At 36.8% G+C, this 13232-nt stretch overlaps 1 long non-coding RNA gene across 5 annotated transcripts; it reads left to right on the top strand.

The window, feature by feature from the left end:
• Window positions 1–10085: 10085 nt before the first annotated feature.
• On the top strand, window positions 10086–12600 carry LOC113273491. Of its 5 annotated transcripts, none has more exons than XR_003322432.1 (5): window positions 10086–10325; window positions 10505–10571; window positions 11578–11662; window positions 11769–12101; window positions 12329–12600. It is a non-coding gene; the product is annotated as an uncharacterized LOC113273491 (long non-coding RNA). The 5 variants fall into 5 exon arrangements; XR_003322431.1 differs by having other exon boundaries at window positions 10505–10600; XR_003322430.1 differs by having other exon boundaries at window positions 10469–10571.
• Window positions 12601–13232: the final 632 nt, after the last annotated feature.

Here is a 13232-nt window from a genome sequence, read left to right as displayed (position 1 = left end):
ATGCCTTTTCAGCCTTACCCTAGTATTAACAAGGCCATATCCTGCGGATCATACGCTACTTCACTACACTTTTTCCTTTGAGAGGTTTGGTCTTACTTTATTAAGGCTTTCACTTTCAGAATAGCTTGGCCAGTTATTGGAACTTTGCTTTATTTGTTTGATGCTTAAATTTGCAACGAGCTAAAAAGAAGAGGTAAAGAGGGGAGGAACATCCTCACTATGCAGTGATTTGGTTCATAGGGAATGAGGGAAACAATCGCCTTTTCGGAGCTAGATGCAAGTTAATCATCTGAAACTATTAGAGCTTGTGAAACAGATCTTCGTTTTGTGGTCTTGTGATTATGATATTTTTAAAAAAGTACTCCAGTCCTGCATATGGATCAATAATTGGGACCTGCTCATGAATATGTAGTAGCCCTAACATTGTTTGTATTTGGGTCTTTGTTTTTCCATTAATACAAACTTTTCCCTTTAATCATTATACTGATCAAATTGCAAACAAACACATTCTTAAAGAATTACATTTAACAAAATCCAATATACCCCACTGTGTTTCTCTTAAACTTGAGAAATGAATAATTGTCCGTAATGACAGAATTCAGTTTGCTCCAACATCTCACGGATTTTCAATTCCCCGTGATATATAAAAAATCCGAATATAATTGTTTCTTTGAGCGAGATATTTCTGAGCAAAAATATTTATACCAGTAGACCAATAATATAATTAATATTTTGTGCACCGTGTCAACATGTAAAAGAATCATATTACCCTTCATCAAAACTAATTGGGGATAGAGGAAAAAGACATAAACTGGATCCAAATATCAAATCAGGGTCATCCCTTATCTAATTATTTTTTAATTCCTAATCTACCCCTCACTAATTAGGTTTAATGGGTAATAATAATTAGTAAAATCAAGAATTTTTGTTAAATGATTAGTGTGTATTTTTATTTGAATTTGGGTGAGTGAGGTGAGAGTAGAATGAGGGAAAAATATTTGAGAGAGAATTTTTTTTGGTGAAAATGGAGGATGATTGTGAAGAGAGAATTGCTGCTAAGAGGTTGAAAATTTGATTTTTTTTCTTTGAATCCACCGTTGTTGCAGCTGAAATAACTCGGTGCTGGCATTGTATTCAACCGAAAAAACCATGCCGGCGTTTGTTGAAAATTTTCATAAATGTTTGCCACTATCCGGGGGAGTCCGGCATTTGTTGGAAAAAACCATGCTGGCATTTGTTGGAAATCTTCAAAACCTATTTTTTTGCTTTTAATCAGTCCACTGCCGGCACAGTTAGTTGATTTTCGAGCATGCAGGTACTGCTACCGGCATGGTATGATGCTTAAATTTCTATGCCGTCATATGATGTAAAGTATCCAGAAACTTGTTTTTTTTCACTTGAATACCGGCATTGATATATTTTTATCGAGCATGCTGCCATCAAGTTACGGCGTTGAATGTTAGTTACCAAGCATGTCGGCACCATTTTCCGGCATGGTGTTCATCAATTCCGGCATGGTCTTCATCACTTCCAGCGATGTAAAAAAAAATATTTCCGGCATGGTCTTCATCACTTCCGGCATGGTCTTCATCTATATCGGCATGGTCTTCATCACTTCTGAAATGGTCTTCATCACTTCCGGCATGGTCTTCATCACTTCCGACATGATCTTCATCACTTCCGACATGATCTTCATTACTCCCGAATGTTAAAAAAAAATAATCGTTTTCAAAGTGAGGAGCTGGCAGAGAAGGAGAAGAGAATTTAAAAGGGAGTGGGGAAAATCTAGAATTTGAAAGGGAGTAGGGAATATTTTGGTTTCAAAGCCCTAACCTTAAAAGAGATTAATAAGAGGTGAAGATGGAAATGTGGGATATGTTTTGTTTTTTGATTTTAAGTTTTTTAATTTTTATTTTGAGGGAAGGGTATATATACCTTCCCCATCAGCGCATTAATACGCATAAACATTGAGACCCTTTCATTGTCATCAGATAGAACGTCAGTAACAGATCCTATGATAACAAATGTTCCCGTTCCAGACTCATCTTGTATTCGCAATTCTAGCTTATACCTGCATAAGTATTTCTCCGGTTAGTTTTTTTGATAGTTTAATGCAATTTGATTTGAAAAACATTTCTTTGATTGGTTTTTGTTGTTTCCTCTCGCCAGCATCTCCCCAGAGCGTAACTCTAGCCGAGGAGATTTCAGCTAGAGTTAAATTAATACACGAATAGCAGTATTCCATCACATCTATATACACGAAATAACAGCGAATAGCATTACAGATGACAAAAGAAATTATAGTACAATACTACTTCAGTCCACGACAAAAGAGATTAATTAAATGGATATATGACTACTGATAAATCACCTGTGTAATGAGTTACGTCGCCGTTTCTAAAACTATGCCAATCCTTATATGTTTGCTTGTGCCAATCCTTCAATGTCAAATATTGATTCCAAAAACAATCACGAATAGCTAGATCTCGGTTCCGTTACTAGTAGTACCTTCACCAAACAATAAAAAAAATCAGAATCAAGAAAAACTCCACTGAGTTGACTACATATTGTCATGATTGTTATCGTAAACCCGTTGAGATTTAAGTTTTCTTGTTTTAAGAGAACTTGCTAGAATATGGATTCTGCTGGCTGTGTAGGATTTCATGAGAAAGAAAGAAAGTAACGGAGAAATGGGAGAGGAAAAGTGGCGGATGAAGATTAGGGTTTTGTATGATTTCGTAAATTTCTTAAAATCCTTAATTCTTATTGGTCGGGGACCAGGAGCTCTAGAATTCAAGTTTTTGGCCTAACTTTCAATGTGAGGCTAGCAATTTGTATTCAAATTATATATACATCGCCATAAGTTCGTGACTTTTAAAGAGAGACGCGCGTTAGTGTTGAGACACATATCATGGTTTAAAATGAGTTAGTATATATATCTAGAAGATAAGTTCCATTTATCATGGTAAAGCATACGGCCAATTGGTTAGTTGGTCAGTGACATGGAAGTATCTAAGGTTTTAGGTTTGGAAGCTGTACGAGTCGGTGTTCCTGATATAATTTAATCAAGCGGCAGCAGTTTTACTTGGTGGCCTAAATTTCAGTATGGGCTATAATTGTTGGACCTGGTGGACTAAATGGTACAAAATGTATGGACTGACGGCTAATAGCGCTTGGTGGAGTTTCCTGAGATTTAGGGGTTCCTGATGAAGCCAAGCGAGACAAGTAATTCTGAAAAGGGTATACTTCTTATAAGCATGGCAAATTTTCAGCATTTGTTGGGCCACGCGGACGGGCAAGTGTGATTTTTCAAAGTAGTAGGCAAATTTAACTTGCCAAACAACTTTACTGTGTAAACGAATATTTTTCTTTAACTTGTGGTACCGTTTTTAATATTAAAAGATATTTTTATAATATCAAATGGGACCTATTTCTCAAAACATAAATTTAATAAAAATGTATAGAAGATTAAATTTTCACTAACTTTACAGTTTTTGTTTTGTTTTAAAATAGAGTATTGTCTCAAATTGAGACGACCGTCTTGACTTAAGCCGGTTTATCGATTCAACTTGAAACACGATGGATAAAACTTTTTAGCCGGGATTTTTCCATCGATTTTAATTGTTATCCGTCCCACTGTAAGTGTATAATAGACAAATTAGCCAATTTGTCATGCCCATTAAAGTTACTCTTATATTTTGGTTAAACAAGTAATTGAACCTGCATATGTTTAATAAAATTGAGTTTTTTCAGTAGAACATTGCGACTCTCGGAGGACACGGACAACGTCAGAGCAGCTGATGTTGTCGTTGTTGCTAATTGTTGTTTATGTGATATGTTTACATCGAATATGATTCCATATTTCTCCTTATATTTTTAGTTTTACTTGTATCTCTGTATATTTTCCGAATGAGATAATGTCTGTCGATTTTATCCAATTTATTGAATTAAATTGCTTGTTGTCCCAGTGTTGTGATTATCTTATCCTTTTCTGGGATGTAATTTTATAGAGCTAACCAATGCATATTTGAGCCTTGAAAGGAGTGGTGTCAATAAATGCCTATAGAAAATCTTCGCCTTGCCTTACAGAATTTTACTTACAACAACCAAAATAGTTTGGAACCAGCCGCTATTAATCATAAAAAACGTTAATGTTTGCGTTCAATTAAGAAAAAATCCATAAGATAAAAGGATAATTTTATGAAATTGGAGTAAAAACACCTCGATTTTTGTAGTTACAACTTACAAGTAAGTGAGTTAAGTTTGTTCCAACATTTGAAGTTTTTTTCCTTTTCCAATGAAATGTAAAAAGTCAATATAATTGTTTCGCTAATTGTGATCCCCTTTTAGTGTCAGAATGCTTTGAGGAATTTTTGCATCATTCAAACGATGAAAATCAACACTAATATGGAGCGCAATAGGCACCGAGCATTTGAAGGGGTACATAAATCTCCAGGATATTCGACTACAAAATGGGGACCTTGATGAAGAAGTATATATGCAACTTATTCCAGGATATTCGATTAGTTCTTCTGGTAAAGTGTGTCGATTCCATAAATATCTATATGGTCTTCGTCAAGCTCCTCGTAATTGGTTTGCTAAGCTTGCAGGTGCTCTTAAGACTTTTGACTTTGTACAATCTTATGTTGATTATTCTCTATTTACCCTACGATGAGGTGAGAACTCTATTAATGTGCTTGTCTATGTGGATGATTATTGTTGGGAACAATTCTGTTGCTATTACTGCTTTTAAAGCATATTTAAGCCGTTGTTTTCATATGAAATATTTGGGAAATCTCAAGTATTTTCTTGGCATTGAAATGTCTCGAGGAGCTGATGGATTGTTTTTATCTCAATGGAAATACATATTAGATATTATGTCTGAGATTGGACTTCTTGGAGCCAAACCAACTACTTCACCCATCGATCAACATCATCATTTAGCTCTTGATGATGGACCTCTGTATTCTAATTCATCCCAGTATCGTCGGTTTATTGGATGCTTGATTTATTTGACTATTACGCATCCTGAATTGTGTTACTCGGTGCATATATTGGCTCAATTTATGCAGACTCCTCGGGTGTCTCATTCAGAAGCTGCTCTCCGAGTTCTTCATTATCTGAAGGGCCATCTTGGTCAAGGGATTGTTTTACGAAAGGATAGTGTTCTTCAACTTACTGCTTATTGTGACTCTGTTAATTGGGCCTCTTGTCCTCTTAGTCGTCATTCGCTTACCGGTTACTTTATTTTTTTGGGAGGCTATACATATATCATGGAAGACAAAGAAGCAACATACTGTATCTCGTTCTTCTGCTGAGGCCGAGTACCGTTCCATGGCTCATACTTGTAGTGAGCTCACGTGGCTAAAGGAATTATTGAAATCTCTAGGTGTGTTTCACTCTCAGCCTATGCGCATTTACTGTGATAGTCAATCTGCACTTCATATTGCTGCTAATCCTGCTTTTCATGAACGCACCAAACATATTGAGATTGATTGTCATTATGCACGCGATCAAATTCAATCCGGCGTTGTTGTTACTTCTCATGTTCGCACAACCGCTCAGCTTGTAGACATTTTCACTAAAACTCTTGGACGTCCTCAGTTTGAGCTGCTTATTCGCTAGTTGGGCATTCGTGATCTCCATGCTCCAACTTGAGAGGGAGTATTAGTAGATATGCATATTTGTACATATATTCTATAGATGGTGAGATTATATGTTAGCTAGGAAAGATATTATTTTGGTGTAAATTCGTTTTTGGGTTTCTCCCTATTTAGCCTTAGAGAAATAAATTATAATCTTAAGTTTTTGATAATACAAAATCTTCATCTTTTCTACCCTGTCGGTACAGCTCCGTACGTATTACATTGTTTTACAGTGTCATTGGACACCATATTCCACTTGACTCATTAAACCTGAACTATACTAAATATAATGCCAATGACACCAATCGACACTTTAATTTGGATGTACATGTGCCAAAACCTCTACAGATAATACCCATGTAGCCATCTGCGCTCCAGTTTTGGCTTCACAGCATTTTTTGGTAAAAGTGTAGTGCTGTAGTCAAGTGAGTGGTAGCCTGTAAGCAGCCATCTATCATTCTATCCTCAAAATTGGCAAACACTTGTGGCGGTAGGGACCTATTAGGAGAGTTAGATTTATGGGCTCGAGACCCATCTTCACAGTCTCAGTTTGAGACCCAAGACCATAGTCTCAGTTCACAGTTATCACCACTGTTATAGACAGTCCAATGATTCCACTGTGATGGACAGTCCAATGGTTCAACTGTTATGGACAGTCCATTGTAAGGTCGAACTCTAGGGTTGTATATCTTGTATAAGAGGCAGATTGAATGAATGAATGGGATACGAAACTATTTTGATATATGTGCTTTACAAAATCTAGCATGGCATCACGAGCCAGAGTTGATTAACACGAATAAACCCTAGAACAGTAACCATGGCGGATGATACAGAATCATCTAAAAGAGGAAAAGAGGTAGAAAACAACATGCAAAAGAAGAAACCAGAATATCATCTGGGATCAAGTGATGGACCAGGGATTATCATCACACCTGTTGTATTAAAGGGAGCAAACTATGATGAATGGGCTAGAGCAGTGAGAAGATCATTGATAGCCAAACGAAAATTTGGTTTTGTTGATGGAACCATCAAAGAACCAACAGAACCTGAGGAGTTAGAGGAGTGGATTGCAGTGCATTCGATCCTGGTCTCTTGGATCAGCAATACATTGGAGACAAATATTAGATCAACGTTGGGGGATTATGATGATGCGAGCATGTTATGGATGCACTTGAAGAGGAGATTTTGTGTTGTAAGTGGAACTCGGATCTGCCAGTTGAAAGTTGCCTTAAGTGAATGCAAACAGAAGAAAACTGAGGAGGTTGCAGTGTACTATGGGAGATTGAACAAGATATGGGATGAGATGGTGACGTACATGAAGATACCAAAGTGTAGCTGTGGCCAGTGCACGTGTAACATTGCAACACAGGTTAGTACGTTGAGAGAAGAAGATTTCTTACACTATTTTTTGATTGGTTTGGATACCATGTATAGCTCCCTACGTGAACAATTACTGGCAAGAGAACCACTGCCATCTATAGATGTGTCTTATCAAGCTGTGGTTAATTCGGAACGTCTAAAATTGGGGGAAGTAGTTGTGTCGTCTCAGACACAGGAAAATATTATGGCGTTCAAGGTTCAGTCAGATCAGCGTCCATACAATAATATGTATGATCCTAACAAATTTTGCAAGCATTGTAGCCGAGAAGGGCACTCACAGGAAGGGTGTTTTCAGCTGATTGGATACCCGGAATGGTGGGGTGACAGACAAAGAGGTGGAAGAGGATATGGTCGAGGAGGCCGAACTGGTGGTAGAGATGGTGGTAGAGGACGTGCTGGTGCCGGTTTTGTGAACAGCAGAGGAGGTAGAGGACAAGACAATATACGTGCGCATAATTTGAACATCTCGGGAGCAACAGCATCATCTCATCCTGCCACTGGATCTTCAGGAGATGCATCAGGACTGACAGGCGTGACTGCAAGTCAAGTTCAGCAGGTTCTTGAATATTTAAATTCAAGAAAAATCAGTTCCCAACTCCAAGGTAAGACAAATCAAACATCCTGGATTATAGACACAGGAGCTACAAATCATGTCACGTGTAAAAGAGATGATATGATAAATGTAAAAGATATTAAAGCATGTTCAGTGGGACTGCCGGACGGAAAATATGCTCACTCTGAGAAAATAGGAACAGTTATTTTTCCTGGTGGTTTGAGATTGGACAATGTGCTTTATGTGCCACAGATAACTTGTAACTTGATTTCGGTTACACAACTCATTGATGAGGTAGTATGTAATGTTCAATGTACTAACACTTTATGTCTTATACAGGACCGGTTGACGAGGAAGGTGATTGGAGTGGGTGAGCGACGAGGTGGACTATATATGTTCTGTGGTGTGCCTCCAGTTAAAGTGCTTACGGTGAGTGAAGATACGTATGAGCTGTGGCATCAGCGATTGGGACATCCATCAGAGAAAGTGTTACAACAGTTACCAGGTCTGGGTAGATTATTGAAGAAAAATAATGATGCGTGTGATATTTGTCCACGTGCAAAACATCGTAGAAGTAGTTTTGCTAGTAGTTTGAGCAAATCCAGTTGTAGTTTTGATTTGGTTCATATAGATTTATGGGGTCCTTATAAGACGTGCTCGTCTTCTGGAGCACAATATTTTTTGACAATAGTAGATGATTTTTCAAGAGGTGTGTGGATTTATTTAATTCAAAGCAAAACTGAGGTTGCAACAATATTTCTTAACTTTATTGCGCTTGTGAAACGTCAATTTGGTAAAGAAATCAAAATTGTCAGAAGTGATAATGGAACCGAATTTAATGCATTGCGTGGCTACTTTAAGACTAATGGAATAGTTTTTGAGACATCCTGTGTAGGAACACCTCAACAAAATGGAAGAGTTGAGAGAAAACATCAGCACATAATGAATGTGGCAAGAGCTTTGAGGTTTCAAGCAAATTTACCGATCAGATTTTGGGGAGAATGTGCTTTGACAGCAGCGTATTTGATTAATCGTACGCCTACACCGGTTCTAAATAACAAAACTCCATATGAAGTTCTATTTGGGAAACCGGCACCATATAGTCAGTTGAAAGTATTTGGTTGCTTGTGTTATGCGCATGATCAAAGTAGCAAAGGGGATAAGTTTGCAAGTCGAGGAAGAAGATGCGTCTTTCTGGGTTATCCTTTTGGGAAGAAGGCATGGCAATTATATGACTTAGACAAGAGACAATTTTTAGTTTCAAGGGATGTAGAGTTTCATGAACATCAGTTTCCTTACATATCTAGGGTACCTGATCAGCCAACTGAGACAGTTCAGGCTAATAATGACGTGTGTTGGAGTGATGATGAAGAAATAGTGCAGCAAGAGAACCCAGAAGATATTACTGAGAACCCAATATACATTACTGAGAACCCAGAAGACAATACTGCGAACCCAGAATATATTACTGGGAACCAGGAAGGTATTACTGCGAACCCAGAAAACATTACTGAGAACCCGGAAGACATTACTGAGAACCCTGCAGATAATACTGAGAACCCAGAATATATTACTGAGAACCCTATGGTCTCGAAGGAAGTGACGGATGCTAGTATGGGTAAAGGAAGGAGACAGAAGATTCCGTCTAGTAGGCTAAAAGGTTTTGTAATGCACACTGTACGACAAAATAGTCCATCTCATGCTCACTCTCCACAATCGTCATCCTCAGGTACGCCGTATCCTTTGACATATTATGTTAGTTGTGATAAATTCTCTACAGTTCATAAAAAGTTTCTTGCAGCAATTACTGCTGGGTCTGCGCCTAAAAATTTCAAAGAAGCCATGAAGTATCCAGGATGGCGTAAGGCAATGGCAGAAGAAATACGAGCTTTGGAAGAACAAGGAACATGGGAATTAGAAGAATTACCGCCGGGAAAGAAAGCTCTTGGTAGTAAATGGATTTACACAGAGAAGTATGATGAGAATGGACAGTTGGTGCGGCTCAAAGCTAGACTGGTGATCTTTGGGAATCATCAAGTAGAAGGGTTGGATTACAATGAGACATTTGCACCAGTGGCGAAAATGACGACAGTGGGACTTTCCTAGCTGTGGCAGCAATTCAGAATTGGGAAGTACATCAGATGGATGTACACTACAAGAAAAGGAGTCTTTTGCCGCACTTCTTTGCTACACTTTCATATATAATGCGGCAATAGGTGACTTCTAACCTCACTGCAACACAAGTGTGGAATTAGCCTAGACCTTTAGCCACATCTAGGATAAATTGAGGCAAAAGTTCAGTTCTTGCCTCAAATAATTTAGTGATGCGGAAATAACTATAGTTCTTGCCACATACATGTGGTAAAAAATATTGATAATAAATTTATAAAAATTTTGAGTCTGAAAATATATTTATTATATTGTTTTTAATAATTTATTTTTATTTTTGGTAGTTAAATTGGGAAAGAAATGAAAAGTAGTTGTTTACGTGGATGGCGTGCCTCCCTAGCGGAAAAACCTAAGTCCAATACATCCCTGATTCTCGACAACGAAAACCCCCGTTACCTCCACTCTTTTTCTTTTTCTGGATCTGCAACTTAACCAGAACTTAGTTTTTTTCATTCATAACCAGCAACCAATCAATTCTCAGACCTGTTTTGCGTAAACCAATTTGTTTTTTTCTCCATCGATCGAAGCCTGCAATTCCATCTTTATCGAAACCCTAAGAAACAAATTTCGTAATCAAGGTAATTGATATTTTAGTTTTATCTGTAGATGATTCGTTTTGAGCTTAAGAACATTGTTAATCTTGTTGCGAAATTAGGGTTTTGTCATTTATGTTTTTAACATTGTTTTAGCTTTTCCCCTAAATTTATGGGATCTGAAATAGGGCTTTGCGCCTTTGCCTTTGATTTTTTCCCTCAAGGCCGTAATCAAACCACTATGAGATTGAAGAATCGGATGTAAACTTTAGCCGTAACAGGGGAAATAAGGTAACCCAATTTGTTACAATAGTCCACAGGTTGGTTTTCAATCACTCTGATTTTTTCAATTCATTATATTTCCATTGTACTAGATTTTTGGAAGCCGTGTAATGTTCCTCCCTGTTTTGGTAGATTTGATTGATCATCCTTCTGTTTGTCATTTGAATTTTTGTATGATTGTATATAAAAAGATTGAAAGTAATTTGTCTACATTGTATGATATGATTCAAGTTAGGCTTTTTATCCATATGACTCTTGTCACTAGAGGTGAGACAGACCTAGTGCCTTGTTTTGCCATTCCTGTAATATCTGTTTATTCAAGAATAGTGTTTTGGACAATCAATACTGGTTTCACTCGTGCTTATTTTGAATGTAGAACTAGATTTAAATACAATTTTGGGTACGCATTCCTAAATTTATATTGGTCATGTGAGAACTGTTATTTCAAGGAACTCCAATCACATTAGCTAGAGATATCGTTGTGTTTGAAACAATTAGTATGATTACTTACTCTAGTCAGCATGGATGACTTAAGCTTCAAATTCTTAAAACTTTTGTTTTTAGTTGTATCTGATAAAATTGTGTGATTCATGATTTTTGTGTTTTATCAACTTATATAGGCAATTTGAACACAAATGTAGAGATGGTAATTTTTGCAGACGGTTTTTCCTTTTGTTTATGCTTCTTCTTACTTGGATCTGTGTCAAAGCTTTATTTGCAAGACCACATTGTATTTGGAGGAAATGTTGTGTACTGCTATTAGATATAACTGATTAACTATATCAGTAAATTTGACATGGATTGAACCAAACTTATCTTGCTGTTACATCTTGTCAAATGTCATTCAGCATCACTACTTCGTCACTATTCTCTCAAAAGTGGTATGAAAATTTTATTCTCTAAGGCTTTGATAATGCTACACCATAAGGTTTTGTCAGAATTTTTTTATGTAGTTTTTCATATAGAGTTTGCTTTAAATTACCATATATCATAGTATGTGATAAAATTTGTACAGGCTCAAGAGAATGGACGGAACCCACCAACCGATGGTGAATAAAGCCAGCAGAAAATCTTCATGCCCAATTTCACAAGGCTACATAGTACGTATCGACTCTAATGTAATGAAAACATCATTAGTGAAGTGCATGGACTTCTTACTCATAGAAGATCAGATCCTTTAACCTAAAAAAATTCTGATATACATAGGTTCAAATGAGGGAACAATCTGGGCTGGCAAATGAGAGAAGAAAATGCAGAATGGGCGAGACGAACGAAAGCACGTGATAAGGAGGCTAAGATATGTTGAAAACCAAATGTTGGTGTTTGTCAGATTGTGCTCCAGGCCAGAGAAATTTTTAACACCGAGGCAACTCTCATGACCTTCAGATTAGTACTTCATACCTTGGAAGAAACTATTTTCACCTTGGTATCAGCCTTACAGACCTTTGGAGCAGCTCAATTGATCCAGGCAACATCCTTACTGATCCAAGAAGCAACTCTGTAGACCTGGGGAGCGGCCGTATAGATCTCAAACTATATGTAAGTATCTCTTCCTTGATTTTTAATTCATAAAATTTGGACAATCTATTAAACAAACATGTGAAATTACTGTATGGTCTTAATTATCGGTAAGTTAGTATGATACTTCTCTACACGTAGTAAGATATTTCTTTTACAACTCAAGCTTCCATTAGACATGATGATTCTCTACCATTTCTTGAAGAACTGATGTTCTTTTTCCGTGGTGTTTGTTTTGATTTATTTAGCAGCAATGCAGGGCCTAAGAATGGAAGGCTGGAGGAATTTATCATGGAATTGATCTAGGCTGAAGTATAAAGGTTATTTACTTTCAAATGAAGCTAATATTGAAGTCTATTCCTCTTCACGTTTGGGTCATGCATTGGATGATACAGAGTTACCTATTTTGCACCACCTCTCGTGGCAGGTTTTTTCTTCTACATTTTGTTAAAATTGGAATTCATTATACCCTATAACAGACTTGGAGTTTTTGGTTTTGAATCAAATTCTGTGTTTTGGTTTTGAATCAAATTTTGTATATGAAAAGATTTGTTGTGAATCAATTTATTTTTCTGAATGAAATGCTTAATTTTATTGTAATTATTATACTGTGTATGAATTAATATGGGAATAGCGGCATATAAAATTTTCTAGAAAACAATGGTTATAAACTTGTGAATACATTTTTGCCACATGTAGCTCTCGCAGGCTTGCAACAGTAAATGGTGTGGAAAAGTATTTTGCAAACAAAATAAAATCAAATATCAAATATAATTAAATAAAATAATCTCATTTTTGCCTTGGTCTATTGCCTCACAAGTCGGTGTGGCAACAAATTTTTAGAATAAAATAAAAGAATAATTAAATTAGAAAATACCTTTTTGCCTCAAGTTATTGCCTCACCATTTGGTGTGGCATAAAACTCAGCTTTTTCCGCAGTATATTATAGATGTGGCATTAACTTTTTGTCACATAGGTTGTTGCCACACGGTGTGGAAAAAGGTTTTTATGTGGCAAAAGGCTTTTTCCACATAAATAGTGGGTTCTTGACACATGAAGAGGGTGCTGCAATAGACCAACTTTCTTGTAGTGGTACATAATGCATTTCTTCATGGAGACTTGGAAGAAGAAGTGTATATGAAAATACCACCT

This window comes from Papaver somniferum, chromosome 4 (genome assembly GCF_003573695.1).
Source record: "Papaver somniferum cultivar HN1 chromosome 4, ASM357369v1, whole genome shotgun sequence".
Taxonomy (NCBI): domain Eukaryota; kingdom Viridiplantae; phylum Streptophyta; class Magnoliopsida; order Ranunculales; family Papaveraceae; genus Papaver; species Papaver somniferum.
This window is presented reverse-complemented; position numbering and strand designations above follow the sequence as displayed.